This window comes from Talpa occidentalis, unplaced genomic scaffold, assembly GCF_014898055.3.
Source record: "Talpa occidentalis isolate TD23 unplaced genomic scaffold, MPIMG_talOcc4v2.1 talOcc4.3, whole genome shotgun sequence".
Taxonomy (NCBI): domain Eukaryota; kingdom Metazoa; phylum Chordata; class Mammalia; order Eulipotyphla; family Talpidae; genus Talpa; species Talpa occidentalis.
In genome coordinates, this window is record NW_023603184.1 from 106,494,975 (window position 1) to 106,513,760 (window position 18,786).

Sequence of the window (18,786 nt, forward strand, 5' to 3'; positions counted from 1 at the left end):
TGTCTGTTCTTGTTCCAATACCATGCAGTTTTGATGATTATGGCTTTGTAGTATAGTTTGAAATCTGGGAGTGTGATGCCTCCATTCCCTTCTTTTTTTTTTCAGGAGAGCTTTGGCTATTAGGGGTTTTTGGTGATTCCATATGAATTTCATCAATAATTGTTCTATTTCTTTGAAGAATGATATTGAAATTTTGATTGGAATAGCATTGAATCAGTATATTGCTTTTGGTAGGATGGCCATTTTAATAATGTTTATTCTTCCAACCCATGAGCAGGGGATGTCTTTCCATTTCTTTGTGTCTTCTTCTATTTCTTTTAACAGTGTTTTATGGTTTTCTTTGTATAGGTCCTTTACCTCTTTTGTTAGATTTATTCCCAAGTATTTGATTTTTTTTTGTTTTGATAATAAAAGGGATGGTTTTTTTTATTTCTTCTTCTTCAGATTTATTGTTTGTGTATAGGAAGGCTACTGACTTTTGCGTGTTGATTTTGTATCCTGCCACTTTACTGAACTGATTGATGAGTTGAATTAGTTTATCTGTGGAGTTTTTGAGGTTCTCTATGTATATTATGATATCATCTGCAAATAGTGATAGTTTGACTTCTTCTTTTCCTATTTGGATTCCTTGGATGTCTTTCTCTTGCCTTATTGCTCTGGCTAGGACTTCCAGTATTATATTGAAAAGCAGTGGTGAAAGTGGACATCCTTGTCTTGTTCCAGATCTTAATGGAAATGCTTTCAGCTTTTCATCAGGTGAAATTTCTTGATTTCTTCTTTCTCCCTCTCTTTGCATCCAACCACATCTCCCACACTCTCTTTACCTTGCCTTATTGCTTTCTCAATCATAGCATTTGAGAGGAGTCATCAGTCCCAGTCCTCATTCTTTTTAGTTCCCTGAAAATAAAACATACTTGAAAGACCCCAAAATTAGAGAAAAGCTGTGGGAGCCAAGCATTAGGTCCCCAAAGCATTTCCCAATAACTTGACCATATTTTAGGTAAGGGGACTGGAATGGGATAGACTGAATATCTCAATTATTTCAGAAAAAAATGACTGTTCTGTTCCCAGTTCCCTCACTAGACTAATTTAATATTTCCTTCCCACTCATAAGAAATAAACATGGTATGTCAGGTCACACGGAGTAGCAACACTTCTTTTTAACTTTTTCTCTGTAATGTATTCCATTGACACAGTTAGCTTTTTGTTCACAATGACCCCTTGATTCCATTCATATTGGTGCAAATTGCAAGATTTCCTTCCGTTTTAGGGGTGTGTGTGTGAGTCTGTGTGTGTGACATTTTCTTTATCTATTCATCCACTGATGGACATTTGTTTCTATAGCTTGGCTATTACGAATAGAGCTGCAGTGGGAATGCAAATATCTCTTTGGGATCCTGACTTAAAGTCTTTTGGAAGTGGGATTATAGGAATCTTTTCTCAGAATATATAAAACAAATAACTGAGATTGCAATAGGAGATAATTATCTTGAAATACTGTTATCAAAATATTTTTAAAAGCAACTTTGTGGCATAGTAATATATGTGATTTTATGAATATATGAAATAGCAAGCATCAGTGACAGGAGTAATATCTATCATAATTTTAAAGCAGTGATTAGTATAAATGATATTTTGAAATATCTGCAACCACTATAACTTGTTATGAAAATATCTACTATTTGGTGACAAAGTCACAAATACTGCTGCTATTACTGAGGTTTATTACACAATAAGTCTTTATTATATGCATAATAAAAGCAAATGTTCGTTTTTGGTTAGAGTTTAATGAAAATAAAGATTTGAGCTTTTTCCCATCCAAGTTCACAGAGCCCCCGCTCTAGAAAAATTTTTGACTCAGACAGTAGTTGTTATATTTGCATACCATGTAACAACTGTCCAAGACACTTTATAAATTAAGTAATTGAAACTCTGAGACGTTAAATAACTTGCTTAAAGCAGCAAAGTAAAATATTTATTATTTAAACTCAGGTTTGTATGTATTGCTTAAAGCTTATTCCCATTTTTCACTACACGACGCTGCCTCCTTCAGGTACAGATACAGTTTACATTTGGTGGGGAGTCTTAAAAAATCAAATACTTCCAAAAAAGAGATTTCCAGTAGATTTTCAGGGATGATGAAAAGTAGTACTATTTGGAAATAGGAGTCTTTAAACAACCATTAAATCTTGTTACACAAAGGACTGTTCTCATTCACCCACCCACTTCTTCAAAGAGGTAAGGAATTGGGCCAAACCATACAACTATGCCCATAATCCTGTGAGAGCTACGCAGGTCACAGATGTAGGGACAAGCAAAACTAATACATATTTTTGAATGAAAACAGCAGACTGTGGGAAGGATATATTTTTACAGCTGTCATTGCAGGTAATGTTCTAGATGCACTCTGGACATTTAAAAATTATTCCCAATTATTATGCCTACTCATAGAGGAGTAACTGATGAAACAAAATGGAATAAGAAGGAATCTCCCTCTTTGTACAGTTTTCCAATGGCTTTGTGTTATTGAGTAGATTTCCCAGATCTTAGAAGGAAGAAAACATTGGGAGAGGAGAGAATTAAAAACACTGCTTCACCGACTGTATGCAAACAGCTGAAGGCAGGATCCTCCTACCAGACTTTAGCTCACCAAAGGGGGAGACCACACCTTTGGCCCTGTTTATGTTCCTCCATGTTTTCTGGCACAGAAAAGGCACATGATGGTTGTTTAGCTTAGGCAGTGCTGGCCAGTGAACATCTTCTGTAACTCTTCAGCACATCCAAAGCATTTATCTGTCTAAAGAGTGCATTCAGTATTTTCAGCAGGTTGATTTTCCAGACTGTGAACTTTTTGGACTATGTTACATTCATTAATCACTGAAATGAAGCACATCTTACCCCTTGCCTTTATATTTCTCTCCCACCAAGTTTCTTGCCATTTTTAAGTAGAGTCAGTAAGTATTGTAGCCATTGCACCCACTAGAGGACATACCTCATCTGACTTTTTCTAATGTGTCAAGTTCAAATATGTGGTATTCTATTCAGTGCATTAGAAAATTTAGATGGATAGCAGTGAATTATCTCTACTAAGTATAATTATCTTACACTACAAACACTACCAAAAAATTTCTCCAGTCTCTAATTAAAATTTCTCCAGTCTTCTCTATCTAGTGTTAATTCCAAGACTCTATTTCAACAATATTTATTAAGTACCTACTATAACCTTTGCACTATTCTACCTGCAGAGTTGGGAATCCAATGTGATAAATGCTTAATGGTGTATAAATGAAGCTTTATGAGTGAATAGAGAAGCAATACATTTTTGTAGTGCTTCACAATTTTTAAATTGCTTCCATATATAATAGCTCATTTTTTTTCCCTCAAGGCCTTACTTTCTTTCCTAGGTGGTAGGTTGGGCAGATATTACCACCAAGTATTAATAAGTTTTGCCCAATGTTCCAACAGTGCATGAATAGAAAAACTAAAACTTGAATCCAAACCACAAAGATCTAGCCCAGTTCTTGAGTCTCCATGTTCATGATCCATTCCCTTTCCAAGCTGACTGCTTTCCCACCTAACCAAAGTCATTCAACAAAACCACACAATGATATATTCTGAGACCACTGTTGTTTTACATCTTATCCCAAAGTTCCACCTGCAATTATTCCACTAGGAATAATTGAGTAGAAACATTTAATAATCTATTAATTCCATACTGAGGGTGTCCATTTATGTATTGCTACTTAACAAATTATTCTGAAACCCAGTGGTTTAAAACAACAACCACCTTGTTTTATCTCATGATTTTTTCTGTCAGGAATTTGGGATGGCCTTCCCTGGTGATTCATCTATTCATCTGTGTTGCCAGTGGTCACTCTGCTGTATTCAGCTGCCTGATGGCCTCAATCACATGGCTGGCACTTCATAGGGGATGGCAAATGGCTATAACTCTAGGCACCTATGTGTGAGCTTTCAAGCATGGCAGCCTCATGGTAATCAAACTTTTCACCTGGAATCTCAGGGTTTGAAAGTGATAAGCCAGAAGCTACATGGTCACTTGTGACCTTGCTTTAACGGTGACATAGCATCACTTCCATTATACTGTTTGGCCAAAGCAGTAATAAGCCTGCCCAGATTCAAGGAGAGGAGACACAGACCTCTCCATAAGAAGAGGGTCAAAGAATTCATACCAGGTTTTAAAACAGTTACATTTGAGTTTCTGAGTTAACTTACACCTCCCCTTCTTGACCAACGGTGGCCAAGAAAGTCGTCTCTGTTCTCACCCATTTCCTCTTTGTTAGTTCTCCAAGTTTGCTCACCATCCTCCACCTGTTCTGCACACGCCACAAGGTCCCATCGCCCATGCTGTTATGTTGGAAGTTACTTCCTGAACCTGGGCCCTCATCACACAAGGTTCTCTGTCTTCATCTACAGCTGCAAGGAATGTACACTACGGGACTGAAACTTCATTAATTTTATTTAAAGTACTACTTGTCTCTGGATTCTCAGTGCTAAGGATGGCGCTCTCACATTGGCACCACTTTTGTACTGTTCAGTTCCCTGAGGCACTCCTGCTGCTTCTTGGTATACATGTCAGTTCTATACTGATATCTGCCAACTTCACATTGCACTCCCACAGTAGGGTCTTGCCCTGTTTTCATAGAATGTACTGTGCTCCCAACAGCACCCTGAGTTGCAGCCCACTAAACAATACACTGAACTGCAAAGTAAGAACACAAGCATGGGGTCAGAAAACTCTGCATCTGTAATCTCTGCTCCACTACCTATTCCAGGTTCTTACCCAAACTACTTAATATCTCTCAGTCTTAGTGTCCTAGTCTGTAAAATGGAGACAAAGATAAATATGCCATAGGGCTGTCAAAGAGATTAAAAGGGACTGTGTAGGTAAAACAAATGTCACACTGCCTGGTATTTAATAAATAACAACCAAATGGTAACTGTGGTAGTAGCAGTGATACAACTAGCACTGACGGTGGTTAACAATATTTAATTGATGAAGGACTATAAAGGCATAAAGTACCTATGAAAATGCAAAAGAGTTTTTACAGCTCCAGTCCTCTCTGTGTATATATAAACTGACTTGAATAAAAACGTGTATGTGGACAGATACACACATACATAACATCAAAGTATTTACATTTACCATTTGTACCAGATACACAGTTGAACCTCCATATATGCAGGTTCTGCATCTGCAAATAGAACCACTGAATTTAAAATATGTATTATGCAGTTAGTCTATGATGATTGCATCTAAACCAAACATGTATAGTTCTTCACCCCTGTGTTATTATTCCTTAAATGACATAACAACTATTTACTTATAATACCTTATACAATGTAAATGCTATATAATCTAGAGATATATAGGACTATGTGCATAGGTTATATTCAAATACTACCCCATTTTATAAGGGAATTAATTGTAACTTTACTGAAACCAATCCTCTTGGATACTGAGGGATGATTGTATTTTTATTTCTATTTCTTAAATGTCCACATGGGTATTTTTGGACAGTCATTCACACTGGCTTTTCAAGTAATTTTTTGCTTAAAGAATCTACCTATCTTAGAAAAGCACTCAAATGCAATGGTTAGATTCAACAGATCACAAAGAATACAGCATGATGAAAATGTCTCTGGAGCATCATAAAGAAACACTTTAATATTTCAGATAGCTGGATTCACTCCAAGGACTGACACACCCCGTCTGCATAGAACTAGCTGGCTTCAAAATATAGTTCTTGGTGCCAGTCTGCAGTTCAATGAATGTGATCAGTGCAAATACAAGGTGAATAAATCTTACAGATACTGCACTAAGTTATTTCCCAACACAAGAACACTAGAGGCAAGACAATCTTGATTAGTCAATAGCAGGGCTAGTATTTCATCTTGGACTAGCTGATGCAAAGGTTCATGTTATTGACTTTGTTTGAATCTTCTTTGAAGAAAAAGCAATATTCCACTTTGAATTGGTTATTATTGCAATACCCTCCCATAGCTAAGATCTGTCAATATTCCTTCATCTGCGAGATGCTTAAGGTCTAAGGTTTTACCCCTCCTGACATGAAGTAATCTGCATCACAATTCACATCACTGACACAGTTCAATCTTTCTGAACAAATGAGAATCCCCCCAATGGGACCATATTTAACTGTCACTCATCTATAGTTATGCTGAGGAAAATGAGTAGAGGATAAGCTAAGGGCATTTTAGAGGGTTTGAAATTTGCTTCTTAATAAACAACAAAAGTTTGGAAGCAACACTGACAGTTCCTAGGTTGGTGTAAGCATAGTGTTAATTCCCTGGGACTGCCATATCATAGTACCATAAACTGGGTGGCATAAGCAACAGATTTATTGGCTCACAGTCCTGGAGACTAGAAGTCCAAAATCAAGGTGTCAGCAGGTTGGTTTCTTCTAAGACTTATGGGGGAGGTTGTATTCTAGCCCTCTCTTCTAGCTTCTGGTGGCCCAGGCACTCCTTGCCTTGTGGCAGAATAATTCTAATCTCCGTGTCCATTTCACAAGCCATCTGTTCTCTGTGTGTGTTCACAGCATCATTATTCCTTGCAGATCTATCTCTGTGTCCAAATTTCTTTTATATAAGGACATCTGTTATATTTGATTAGGACCCACCCTAATGATGTCATTTTAACTCAATTGCCACTGTAAAGACCCTATCTCCAAATAAGATCATGTTCTGAGGTATTGGGGGTAGGACTTCAACAGACCTTTGTGGGGGACACACAATTTATATACAAACTATGCAAAACATGGCAAAACTTTGAGTGAAATAGAGAAAGGAAATGGCATAGTCATATTACAGCATTGTAGGTCTGGGGGGAAAATACCAAAGTATTACAATACAAAAGGTTCCCATTCTAGCCTTGTAAAACTGTCTTTCCATTGTTTAGTCTACTTTTCTGCAAGTTACCATTAACATTGTTCCACTTTGAATTCTGTGATTTGAAACCCAGAGAACGACTTGACAACTTTTTTCCCAAATCTGCTCTAGGAAATTTAACTCCCAAGTAGTTTCTTTAGCTAGATACAGGATTACCCTGATTTCTCTATATTTGTTCTTTCTTTAGCAAGAGGGTTTGGAATAACTTGCAGTCAGCTTCTTTGTATCTTACTGTAATAGATGTGCATGGTACTTATCATTAGCCATAAGATAGCTGCAAACTGATAAAAATCCTTCCAAACATTGGAAAACTTACTTCATCTTTCTCAGAAGAATATTTTTCCTCTTTCCATCCTCTGGCTTCTCAGAACCAACACCATATAGAAGGGGTCAAATAAAGAACCTTTGGTATGTATAAAGTATGTTCTTGGGCCATAAACATTACCTCTGCCAAGGACTAGGTTCCTAGAAATGGATTTTCAGTTTCTCTCAAGCGCACTCCAAAGAAGAAAAGGGAGGAGAACCTCCTGAAAGACTATTTGGTAAAAATTGTACAAGAAATGAAGGATAAGAGATTAATTAATAGGAATCTTATCTGAATCCAACTCTGGATATATGTAGGATTTTGAGATTCTATTCCACAGTGGAAGCAATAATGAGGAAAGTAAAACCACGTTAGAAATACTGGTCTCCCTGGTGGTGCAAGGTGTTAAAACACAACCTGTGAAGCTGTCCTCAGCCTCTGCAGCATGAGTTCGATCCCCAGCCAGCCAGGGAGCAACCCATATGGCGCAGCAGACCTCTTCTGACTCGCCCACTGCTCCCCTCAGCAGTGTACTTCAGTCAGTCTGCCTGTTCTGTTCCCCACTCTGGTGAATCCTCTCACCCTCTGCACCTCTGGCTTATACCCCAGCTCTTGTATGCATAAATGAATAAATCTTTAAAAAAAAAAGAGATGCTTACACTAATCTTTGTAACTGTACATGTACATATGTAACTGTATTGTCCCTCTAAATTGAGTGCTGAATTGTGACTATTCCCAAGTCAAAAGAACCTTGGTTTAAGAGATAGACAAAGGAAAGTTAGAGAAAAATAACAGCTGCTAGAACTTACAGTTATAGAATAATTAATTGTAATAAATTTGAAAATGCAATGCCAGAATCAGAGGATCATTTAGTTGTCTCATATTTTTACCTGAGCAACTGATTACAGAGAATCAAGTTGTGGAATGTACAATGGCAGCCCCAGATTCATGTTCAACATGTGGATTTCTGGACCTTTCCAAAGGTGCCAACATACACTAAATGAAAAAAAGAAAAAGAAAGAAATATTACAAAATCATCTACCCCAAATTTGTCCTATTAATTCCAGTGATAAAAGTCACATAGTTTAATGGTTATTTGGCTATTATGCTAGAGCACTAGCTTTAGATATTCTTCTTTCAAGTGAAATTGTATCTTTGTGTACATTTGATGACATCACATCATATTGATATGGTATATGAGTAGTTGTGTTGCATGGTCTCAAAACCAGAACAGCCCTGAGAGATTTTCTAGCTATCAAAGTGTCATTTACACAGAAAATCCCTATATGTGCTTCCTACAGTTCTGTAAGGGAAAGGAAATGGGTGCTCACTGAGAAGGATGCATAGATCCTGAGTGCATGTGCGACTTACCCAGACTCACAGACAAAGCCAGTATCATGCACCACATGCGCTCTCTTCACATTTGTGTTTCATGCTCCGGTCACTCCAAACACTGTTCTCAAATACTTCAGCATCTGAGACAGCTATTCTGTCTCCCCAGACCTTACCCTTTGTTCTCAATAACAGAATTATCCATGCTGCTGATCACAAAATTTCTCAACCAACACACTCACTTCAACTCCATTGCATTTTGGGCACAATTTGGATTTTCTCATCACTAAGAATGGCTCACCTTCAAGGTCTCTAGTCAGTTCTTTTTCAGAAACAATCCCCTCATTTTTTTCTACTGTCCTCATAAACCTACTCACTCTGCCTTTGTCAAGAAAATACTAATTGAGAACATGCAGTCCTGAGAAATCAGTGGAAGAACTATTCAACAGCCTGCCCACACGGCATTTTCCCTCTCAGCATAGCACCCCCTTAGCCCCCTTGGCTATTAGCACCTCTCAATCACTAGTCCACACCTGCTCTAAAGGCCTTCACTGTCTGCCAGGAAGTAGATGGTCATTTCATTGTCACTCTCACTAGCATTCTAAATCCTTCAATTTGTTGATCATCCATCATTCTAATTCCCAAATCTGGGTCACTTTGTTATTCACATTTGCTGCTCCTGCACAACTTTGCTGCTGGATAAAATCAAAACCACGATGACCAGGTCCACCACAAATTCAAACTGACTCACTCTAAGACCTTTAAATTATTTCAAAAGGAGCTAATAGAGAACAAAAAAAAAAAATGGTTGGATGTTTTAAAGATGCAGATTCGGGATTGAAATAATGTAGCTACTTATAATCACAATTCAGCTAACCATCAACAGAACGTAATGAACTCGGTGTCACAGTTGGTGCTTAAGCAGAGTTCAGATGATAAGTTTCCAAAGAGAATGGCTGTAAGAAACAGCTAGAGAGATTTTGTTAAATACATGATCCCAAGTCCTATCTGATATCTACTGAATCAGAACCTCTGGGAAGAGTATTTCTAAAACTCCATAGGAGATCTATTGCCACTAATCCAGAGATTGACATTAATTAGGGTCCCACTGTGTTATATTACTCACTGTATTTTTTTCCAGAATGCAACAAAAGGGATGTCTTCAATGAATGTCTACGTTGGATGGTTGAATTTTATATTTCATTTCCTCTTGTTTCTTTTTTCCTCTACCTGAGCCCAAAGTTTATTAATGCTGTCTATTGCTGTTCCATGCATGACACTTAGACAACAACACATAACTGCAACTTGGAGCATGATCCCTGCCCAGATCAGCTGTCAGTCTAGGGTTTCCACCAGGCTGGAAATGACAGTGATGAACATACACATGAATCCTGCCCATTCCACCTCCACCAGTGAAAACACCATAACTCTTCATTTTCCCACTGATAGACTGACTGTTTGCTGTCTTTATTTTCCACTGTTGTCTTCTTCATTTGCAAAGACTTTATGTTAGCCAGAATGAATGCTTCATTTCTGCCCTTATGGTAGAGTAAAAGCAAGATGAACATCACGTCTTGCTGGACTAAACACTTAAATACATTTGTTGCTGCTGCTTGTCTCAGTGGACTCGACCTAGTGCAGCTCATGTCACTGTTTTTCAAACATCTTTATGGTCAGTGAAAAGATCAAGCATTACCTCCAGTGATGGTAAGATACAAATAGCCAGTTCCAGGAACATCCCTGAAGATGAGTCACAGTCTGATCAGTTGATTTGTAATAAATCTCTCCCACATGTTTCTTGATAAAAGCAGACCTTTCAGGGTTTTTTCAAGTTCCTTATTCAGGCTTTCTTTCCCATACTTTTCAGTTGCCAAATTCTATAAAACTATAATTTTCCTGATTTACTATGGATATGATTGTCTACACAGTCCTTAAAAAAAGTTCGCTGCAAATATAGTTACTTGACCCCAATTTCATATATACACACACACACAAAAGAAGTACTCTACATGCCTCTTCTTGTCTTCTTTCATTAAATTACAAAAGGTTTCATATAGGTCAGCATAGCTGGTGCCCCCTTACTTTCATTTCTATGATAATTTTCTTTATTATCAATAACAGTGATGGCAATAAAAATAATAATAATGCCTGCATTTCTTCCCAAGAGTACAAAGGTCTTGGCCCTGGGTACCAACATGCACTAAAATAAATAACAGATGCTGTATATCTTTTTTTTTTTTAACATCTTGAATGTCTTAAACAATTTCCCTTTGGTTACTATGGAAATTGCTAATGATTCCCAGTTACTAAAGGCAAGAGTGGTTTAAAAAAAAATTTTTTTTAATTTTAAAAAGAGAAAGAAAACGTCTGTCTTTCAAAGCTTGTAGGCTGACCATAGACCTGAGGCATAGAGCAGGGGAGGGGAGAAGAGGGGCCATCACAGGGGAGGGGAGAGAGCAAGGGCTGTGGTGATGAATCACGGGTGCTTTGGTGGTGGGAGAACTACAGTGATGTGGGAAGAAATCAAATACTGTCCAAAAATGAAGAAAAAATCATGTAAGGAAAAACAGAACTTTATCTAAAAATGAACTAAAAATAAATTTAAAAAAATTAAAATTCCATCTTTTCTCTTGTCCTTTTAACAGAGCAGTCTTACATTTTCAGTCTTTCGAGTCTCATATACACATCACAAACTCTTTGAAATTAAACAGACACTAGAGCAGTACTCCAGGGTTTTTCTCAAGGAGAATGAAGGCCAGAGTTTATATAGGAGTTTTTCTAACAGAGACGGTGTCTAGAGAAGATGGCATGACTTATCTAGACGAAAGTTTGTCTCTGAGGAAAATATGGGCCTCAGGCCCCCAGTCTGGACTATTCTCTTCTTGCCCAAAATCATTCACTTCCGCTTCCCTTATTAAATCATAAATCAGCCTTTTGGAAATGTAACTTTTCTTTGAGTCACTAGATAGACCACTTAATATCAATGAAGTAGACTTTGATTTGTTAGTTATTTCCTTGCAGACACCATACCTACCAATCCAGAGGCAGCAACAAGATAAATGGGTCAGGAGGCACAGATCAAGTTCTTCGGAAGCACAGAGAGATGAAAATGATTAAACAAAAGGCTCCGTTTAGCCCATATTTTATTTTTTATTCATTTCAATTGATTAAACATTTATAAAACTTTTATTGTCCTGGAATAAGTTCCCTTGAAAATTGAGCCTGGGGCAAGGCTTAAATTCTGAACTGTACAGGGAGATGTAATCCAGGGCAGTGTGAGAGATAGAAGAGAGAGCTGAAGCAGGTAAGATTAGGAAGCAAATGCAAGATATGCATTGTGTTACAAAATCATTCACTTCACAAAGAGACACAGTCTCTCGGGAAAGGCAATACCGAAAGGTTTCTCTTGGAACAGTCCAACAAGGGGTGGAAAAGAGAGATAAATGATCTCTCCACTCCATCCATTACACCTGAGCCATGCCGTTGCCATCCAGGAACTAGAGTGGAAGAAGAGTTCCTGCACTCCAGAGAGACAAAGGCCAGAGAATCAGAGGTGCCACAGAAGAGGTGTCTGTGAAGTATTTGTCTTATATCCTATCCTTAGTCAATATGGCTATCAGAAATGTAATTAAGTATATCCATTGTATAGTTTCAAATCACAACTAAAAAAAAAAAAATACCTTATGACCACTGGTTTCCTTTGAAAAAGACATGTAACAGTGTATGATTTGCCTTTGAATTTCCTTTACAGTATTTCCAAACAATAAACATAAATAAAAAAAAACAGTTGATCTTCTGAACTTTTGCTTGCTAAAGCCCCTCTAGACTAACAGAATTAAATAATAGATAAGAGTTTCTAAGGAAGCACTAGGAAATCAGATGAGCTGCTAGGTGGTTGTCTGGCAGGAAGGTGGTTAGGAATGACCCTGACTTCCACAACAAAATGGTGTATAGGGCCTCCCTGGTGGCACAGGGATTAAGTCTCAGTGCTATCAAGCTAATGTCAGCCACTGCTGCATGAGTTTGAGGGATTTAACCCACACAGGCACAGCAGAACTCTCCTGTCTTGCCCGCTGCTCCCCTCAGCAGTGTATTTCAGTAGATCTGCCTGCTCTGCGCTCTCTCTCTCTCTTTCTCTCTCTTTCTCTCTCTCTCTCTTACACACACACACACACACTCTCACACACTCTCACACACTCTCTCTCTCACACACACACACACACACACACACACACACACACACACACCCCTATGGTCTAGACCCCAGTTCTTGAATGCATAAATAAATAAAAATACATCTTAAAAAAAAAAACCCAAATGGTTTATCAAGTCCAGTGCTGTGGGAGGAGGGAGAAATTTTGGGAAAATAAATAACTCCTTTTATTTGTATGCAAATAAATTATTTATATGCAAATAATACAAGCAGCTCTGCAACTATGGTTATAATATTTTGTATGTCTTATTAAAAAAATATTTTAATTTATCTGCCCTGGGGAGAAAGCTTTTATTTTTATTGTGTTACCAAATTTTCCACTGAATTGTTAGAGCCAAAATAACTCTGCATCTGATGCAATCTGAACCAGAATCATCGGACATATTTCTAATTGTGATTAAAATACTTCAGTTTAATTTAATTTCTTTCTGCCGCAAGGGTGTCCAAATGTCCTTAGGGCAGAGGATTTGCTTTGAAAAATTAAGCATTTGCTTTGAAAAAATTCATTTTTGCTAATGTCTAATGTTAAAGAAGTTATTTGAAAGGCATGGGACAACATAATTCTACTATATCAAATCTTATTTTCCCTAAATTAGCAAGTTTAAGATGCTTACATTGTTAACCCCAAATCCTTGGACTACCTTTCTTTTCAGTTTGTCTGAATTTCTTGGAAAAACATCTATTTCTTGATCATTCTCTACCTACAAGGAGAATACAAAATAATATTGGGGGAGCTTATCTTGTTATAGAACTAGTCTATATGAAAGAAGCCTTATATTAGTTTTCTAGAGTTGCCAGAAAAAAGTGCCACACCCAGACTGACTTAAACAACAGACATTTATCATAATTTTCTGGGAGCTGGAAGCCCAAAATCAAGGGGCTGGTGATTATTTCCTTCTGAGAGAAGGATCTATTGCAGGCCTCTCCTATGGGTTTGCAGCTGGTCATCTTCTCCCTGTGTTCCTTCTCATCATTTTGCCTCAATGTGTGTCTCTGTGTCCAGATGTCAACCTTTTGATAAGAACAACAGGTCACATCAGATTAGGATCCACCCCAAGGATCTCATGTAACCTGATTACCTCTGTAAAGTCCCTATCTCCAAAAGGTCATATTCTGAGGTACTAGGGTTAGAACTTCAACATGTGAAATTGAATGGGACAAAATTCAATCCATAATGCCCCCCAACCTTTCAATTTGCTTATATGATCCACAAAGATGGATTCCACTGGGTAATGCAGATGTTGGAAGGCAGGCTTTTGTATCCAGTCACAGCCCCTGGCTGCCTTTGAGACCTCAAATAAGTCAGTCTCCTTAAGCTCTGTTTCTTCATTTGTAAAATAGGACTGATAATAGTTCCTACCCCTTAAGGTTTCTGTGAGCATTAAGTAGTAAATCCATGCAAAGTGCTTCACCCAGTGTCTGGCATAAGTAAGTGCTCCTGAGCTGTGACGACTAGTATGAATTACTAAGCTATAATGATCAGTATAAACTTAAAAGTAAAGCTCACAATGCAGAGGTGGGGAAAATAATTTCTACCTTTCTTTTCCAATTGATTTACAGCCCCTCCTGCATAAGATTAAGAAGATTCCCAGAGCCAAGCTCTGGGAAAGGTTGGGCTAGCATTACAGAGGCTGGGTCTGTACCCACAGGGTCATCCATGCTGACACTTTGGGTCTCAGAACTTCCTTCTCACAGTATCTGCTTTTCCATATCGCAGAAAGTCAGCTCTACTCTCTATATTCTATTTCTAAGCAGTTCGTATTTTCTCCCTTATTCAGCCAAAATTAGATTACCTTTTTATTTATTTTTTTTGGTCATTGCTGAATTTTCTTCTAAAACCTTCTTTACAAATACATTAATATTCATGTGGTTCATATATTAAATTTACATAAAAGAAAATTTTCTGTTCCCAAGATACTCATTTTACTTTAGGAAGTCCTGAGACTTGTTATAAATACCTGTTTTTGTTGTTTTTCAGCCTTGGCTTACCTCACCTTCTCATGAAGCCAGGAGTAAAAAGATCTATGCTGTGAGATGGGTCTCTGACCAACGAATTTGCTTTCCTAGCGCATTCGAGAAGGAGTGAAATTAGCAAACTCTGCTCAATCTGACATGTTCAGGAGATGCACCTCTTGGGAAAAGGTCTAAAACTTCATTAGAGCATCCTGGGCTGCTGTGAGTTTCATGGACCCTTCCTCCATGGAAAAAAAAAAAAATTAGAAACTGTTTTTCAATTTCACTGGCATAAAGATGAATATATTAATATTGCATATAAAAATATTCTCTTCCTCCTAAAAGTCCACATTTTTTCTGGTTTGAAAATAAATTAGAATGATTTGTTGGATCCCTACAAGTCTTATGGACCCCAAGCACCATGTCTACTGTGCCAACAAGTGTCATCCTGAAAGCATCTGAGACCACACAGAAGTTGATACAAGGTTCTTAGTTGCTAACTTAACCAGCCCTTTATACAGCAGCAAAGATCTGACTTTGATAACTCTTCTGTTATTAGCCATGAGCTAAGTCTTATTAAGAGGAAAATAATATGCAAGGCTATTGTAACTGTGGCCTCCAGCACAGTTAGAGCAAGGATTACCCAGACTCATGGCACATATTCATTTTCATCATGTCTCTGAATTTCCTCTATAAATGTGCAAATACATAAATTTGGATTTGCTGCTTTTCAAATTTTATTTTTCACAAATCAAAGTTGCCAATGAAAAATAAAGGAAACTAACTTGCACTGAGAACATACTATGCATCAGGCATTGTCTTGTCCACAACCATGGTCCAGGGAGACAGAGTCTTAAGCTCATTTTTACATACAAGCAAACAAAGACTAAAAAGGGTCAAGTAACTTGTCCAAGATAATGGAATTTAGTGATGATAGAACAACAATTCAAATCCAGATCCTTTTGATTTCAAAGTCAGTACTCTTTCTACTGCATCAGATAGATTGTTTATGTTGAGTCGTCCTACTTAGTATCTTTAGATAAAAAGATTTGGAGTGAAATCTTTTTTTTTTTTTTTTAAGAGAGAGTAACTATTTTCAAATTAAGCCAGTTATCAGGTAAAATCATATCATCTAATAGAATCACAATCTTTGTTGAACCTGAGGAATATTAGAAGATATGCTTAACTTTGGAAACAACCCAAATGCCCAAAAGTAGATGACTGGATCAAGAAGATGTGGTACATATATACCATGGAATATTACTCAGCATTCAAAAAAGATAAACACATGCAATTTGCAGCAACATGGATGGAGCTGGAAGGGATCATGCTCAGCGAAATAAGCCAAAAAGAAAAAGAAAAATACCGGATGGTCTCACTCATAGCAGGAATCTAGAAAACTTAAATAAGGGACCAGGAAAATGAATATAAGAAAGTGAAAATCAAAATCAACAAAAAACTATGAACCAGAGACACTTTTTGGGGGGTGGGGGGCGGGAGGGGAAGGATTGGGGTCAGAATGGGGCGTTTGCAATTGTATGGGGAATATAAAAATAAAATTTAAGATTAAAAAAAAAAAAAAAAAAAGAAGATATGCTTAATTCAATCTCTTCATGTTCTGGATGAAAAACTTCTAAAAGGATTTGTAACATTGCCAAGGGCACATGGAAAGAAATGCACCATAATTATAGCTGCTTGCCAAACACAAAAAGCAAAAAGTAACATATATGAAGTATGAAAAATAGAAGAGTTACAGGAATAGAGAAGACCAAGGAAGTTAATCTCATACAAATTTGTGTTGGTAGAGATTCAATAATCAAGGCAGTTTCTATTAAGCTATAGAAATTGAGGTAGGCTTGAAAGATGAGTAGGAGATAAACTAGCAAAATGGAGTACAGAGTGCTTTCTAGATAACCAGTGCAAAGCCAAGGACGGAAGCACATTAGCATTTAGCCTCAGCTTTAAAAATTTAGAAAGCAATTTCATAAACCCTTCCTCCATTATAGCTTACTATCCTGTGTTTTTTTAACAAATATATATATATAATTTTTATTGTTTTTAGTTAGAAGTAAATGAATGCTTATAAAAAGTTCAAAACATTACAGAAGTATATAACTAAAATCAGAAAATTTCCCCTAATCCTTTTCATAAATCTATCCCAACTCTCTTTCCCATATGTTAAGTTTGGTATGTATCATTTCAAACTTTTTAAAACAGAGATAGTCAGACACCTGGCATTTCTAGAAAAGTTAGGGCTAGAGGAAGGAGATATACTGGAAGAAGAGAAGAAACCTTGGGGAAAGAACTGAGATGTTTGAGAATAAATTAAAATACTTTATTTTGTATAATGGCAATGTAAGTCATATGCCATTGGAGATGCTGAATGGATTTTAAGTTTGGTTTGGGACAGGGAGAGAAGAGGGTTAAAAAGAACAATTAGTGGAAGTCCTTAAAGTGGGTGAAAGAGAGCTACCCCAAAGGGCCTGGTAATTAGGGTATATAGGTTACAGAAATTGGAAAGAACAAGACTATCAAGTGTTTTAATCCACAAGCTAAAGAATCTGGAGGGTTTTCTCTAGGCAATAAGAAGTGACTGAGAGTAGTTGAGCAATGGGATGGGTGACTTAATAGATGTTTTAGGAAGAGTCATCTGGCAGCAATAGGCAGGGGATAGACTTGAAAGTTATGGAGACCAATCAAAAGGTTATTGGATCCTTAAAGCATATAGTCCCAAGGAGATCATCTTAAACAGGGACAAAAGTTCAAATATAAGTATTTTCACTACAGTGTTTTAACAGCAAAATATTTATGGAAACAAGCAAAATATCCAAAAGTAGGGAAGTAGTTATAAGAAAACGATGGTATCCCCAATTTGATGAAATTTCAAGAAGTCATTAAAAATAATGTGTTTGAAAAATACTTAGTGACATGGAAAATGCTGGTAATGCAATGTTGAGTGAAAACACTGACACAAAAATGTGTATGAGTTTGACCCCAATTATATAAAGAATTCCCTTATGAATACTGTTGTGATTATCTTGCCTTAGGAAAAGATCATTAGTCTTAATGAACATGTTTTAGTTTCTAATGTTCTGCATTCAGTAAATAAATTGAAAAAACTTTCATATATCAGCATGACTTAGCTAAAGGAATGTTTCAATTCCTATTATTAATTCAGTTTTATCTCCCTAAGCGAAAGATATAATAATTGACTCTACTTCTCTGAGTAGGTCTTAGGAGTAAATAAGCGAAATGAAAAGTAAGACCCACTTCTGAAGTAAAAATACTGAACCAGTGGGGAGCCAGCACCCACTCATGAACCCCTTGTAATGCCATGTTTACAAACAAATATTATAAAGCCACAACCTTCTGGAACAAAAGAAGTTAAAGTTGTAGGAGGGGTTATCTCCAGGAAATGGAACAGTGAGTGATTTCATTGCCTATTAATAAGTTTGCATCACTTTGATAATTAGGAGGAATTTGTTTTGTTTAATTTACTTTATTTGTTTATTTCAACAAAGGAGCAGTGTTTAAGATTATGAAGTACAGGAACAACAGAGAAACCAAAACAGGTCCAGAATTGCCTTCTGATTCAGGATATAAAGCCTTGACAAGGGCCTCCCTGGCAGAGCAAAGAGTTAAGACGCAGCACTATGAAACTGCCCACAGCCACTGCAGCATGAGTTTGATACCCTCCAGGGAGCTATCTACATGGCGCAGCAGACCTCTCCTCACATGCCCGCTGCTCCCCTCAGCAGTGTATTTCAGTCAATCTACCTGTTCTGTTCCCCACTCTGTCTCTGGTGGATCCTCTCACCCCCTGCATCTCTGGCCTGTACCCCAGCTCTTGTATGCATAAATAAAAATAAATCTTTTTTTTTAACAAGCCTAAATGCCTAAATTCTTTTTTTTTTAAAGGTTTATTTATTTATGCATATAAGAGCTGGGGTCCAGGCCAGAGATGCTGGGGGTGAGAGGATCCACCAGAGGCAGAGTGGGGAACAGAACAGGCAGACTGACTGAAATACACTGATGAGGGGAGTAGCGGGTGAGACAG

General features: G+C 37.3%; 1 long non-coding RNA gene across 4 annotated transcripts in view; it reads right to left on the reverse strand.

Annotated features, from left to right (window-relative positions):
• LOC119255962 (uncharacterized) overlaps positions 1 to 18,786 on the reverse strand; it is a 75,736-nt gene that overhangs the window by 13,882 nt on the left and 43,068 nt on the right. For 3 of the 4 annotated variants that reach the window (XR_008553590.1, XR_008553587.1, XR_008553588.1), the window contains 3 exons: positions 14,771 to 14,971; positions 13,391 to 13,477; positions 8,122 to 8,227 (listed from right to left, as the gene is read on the reverse strand). This is a non-coding gene — a long non-coding RNA (uncharacterized LOC119255962). The remainder of the gene's footprint in view (positions 1 to 8,121; positions 8,228 to 13,390; positions 13,478 to 14,770; positions 14,972 to 18,786) is intronic. The other variant, XR_008553589.1, reaches the window with a different exon arrangement.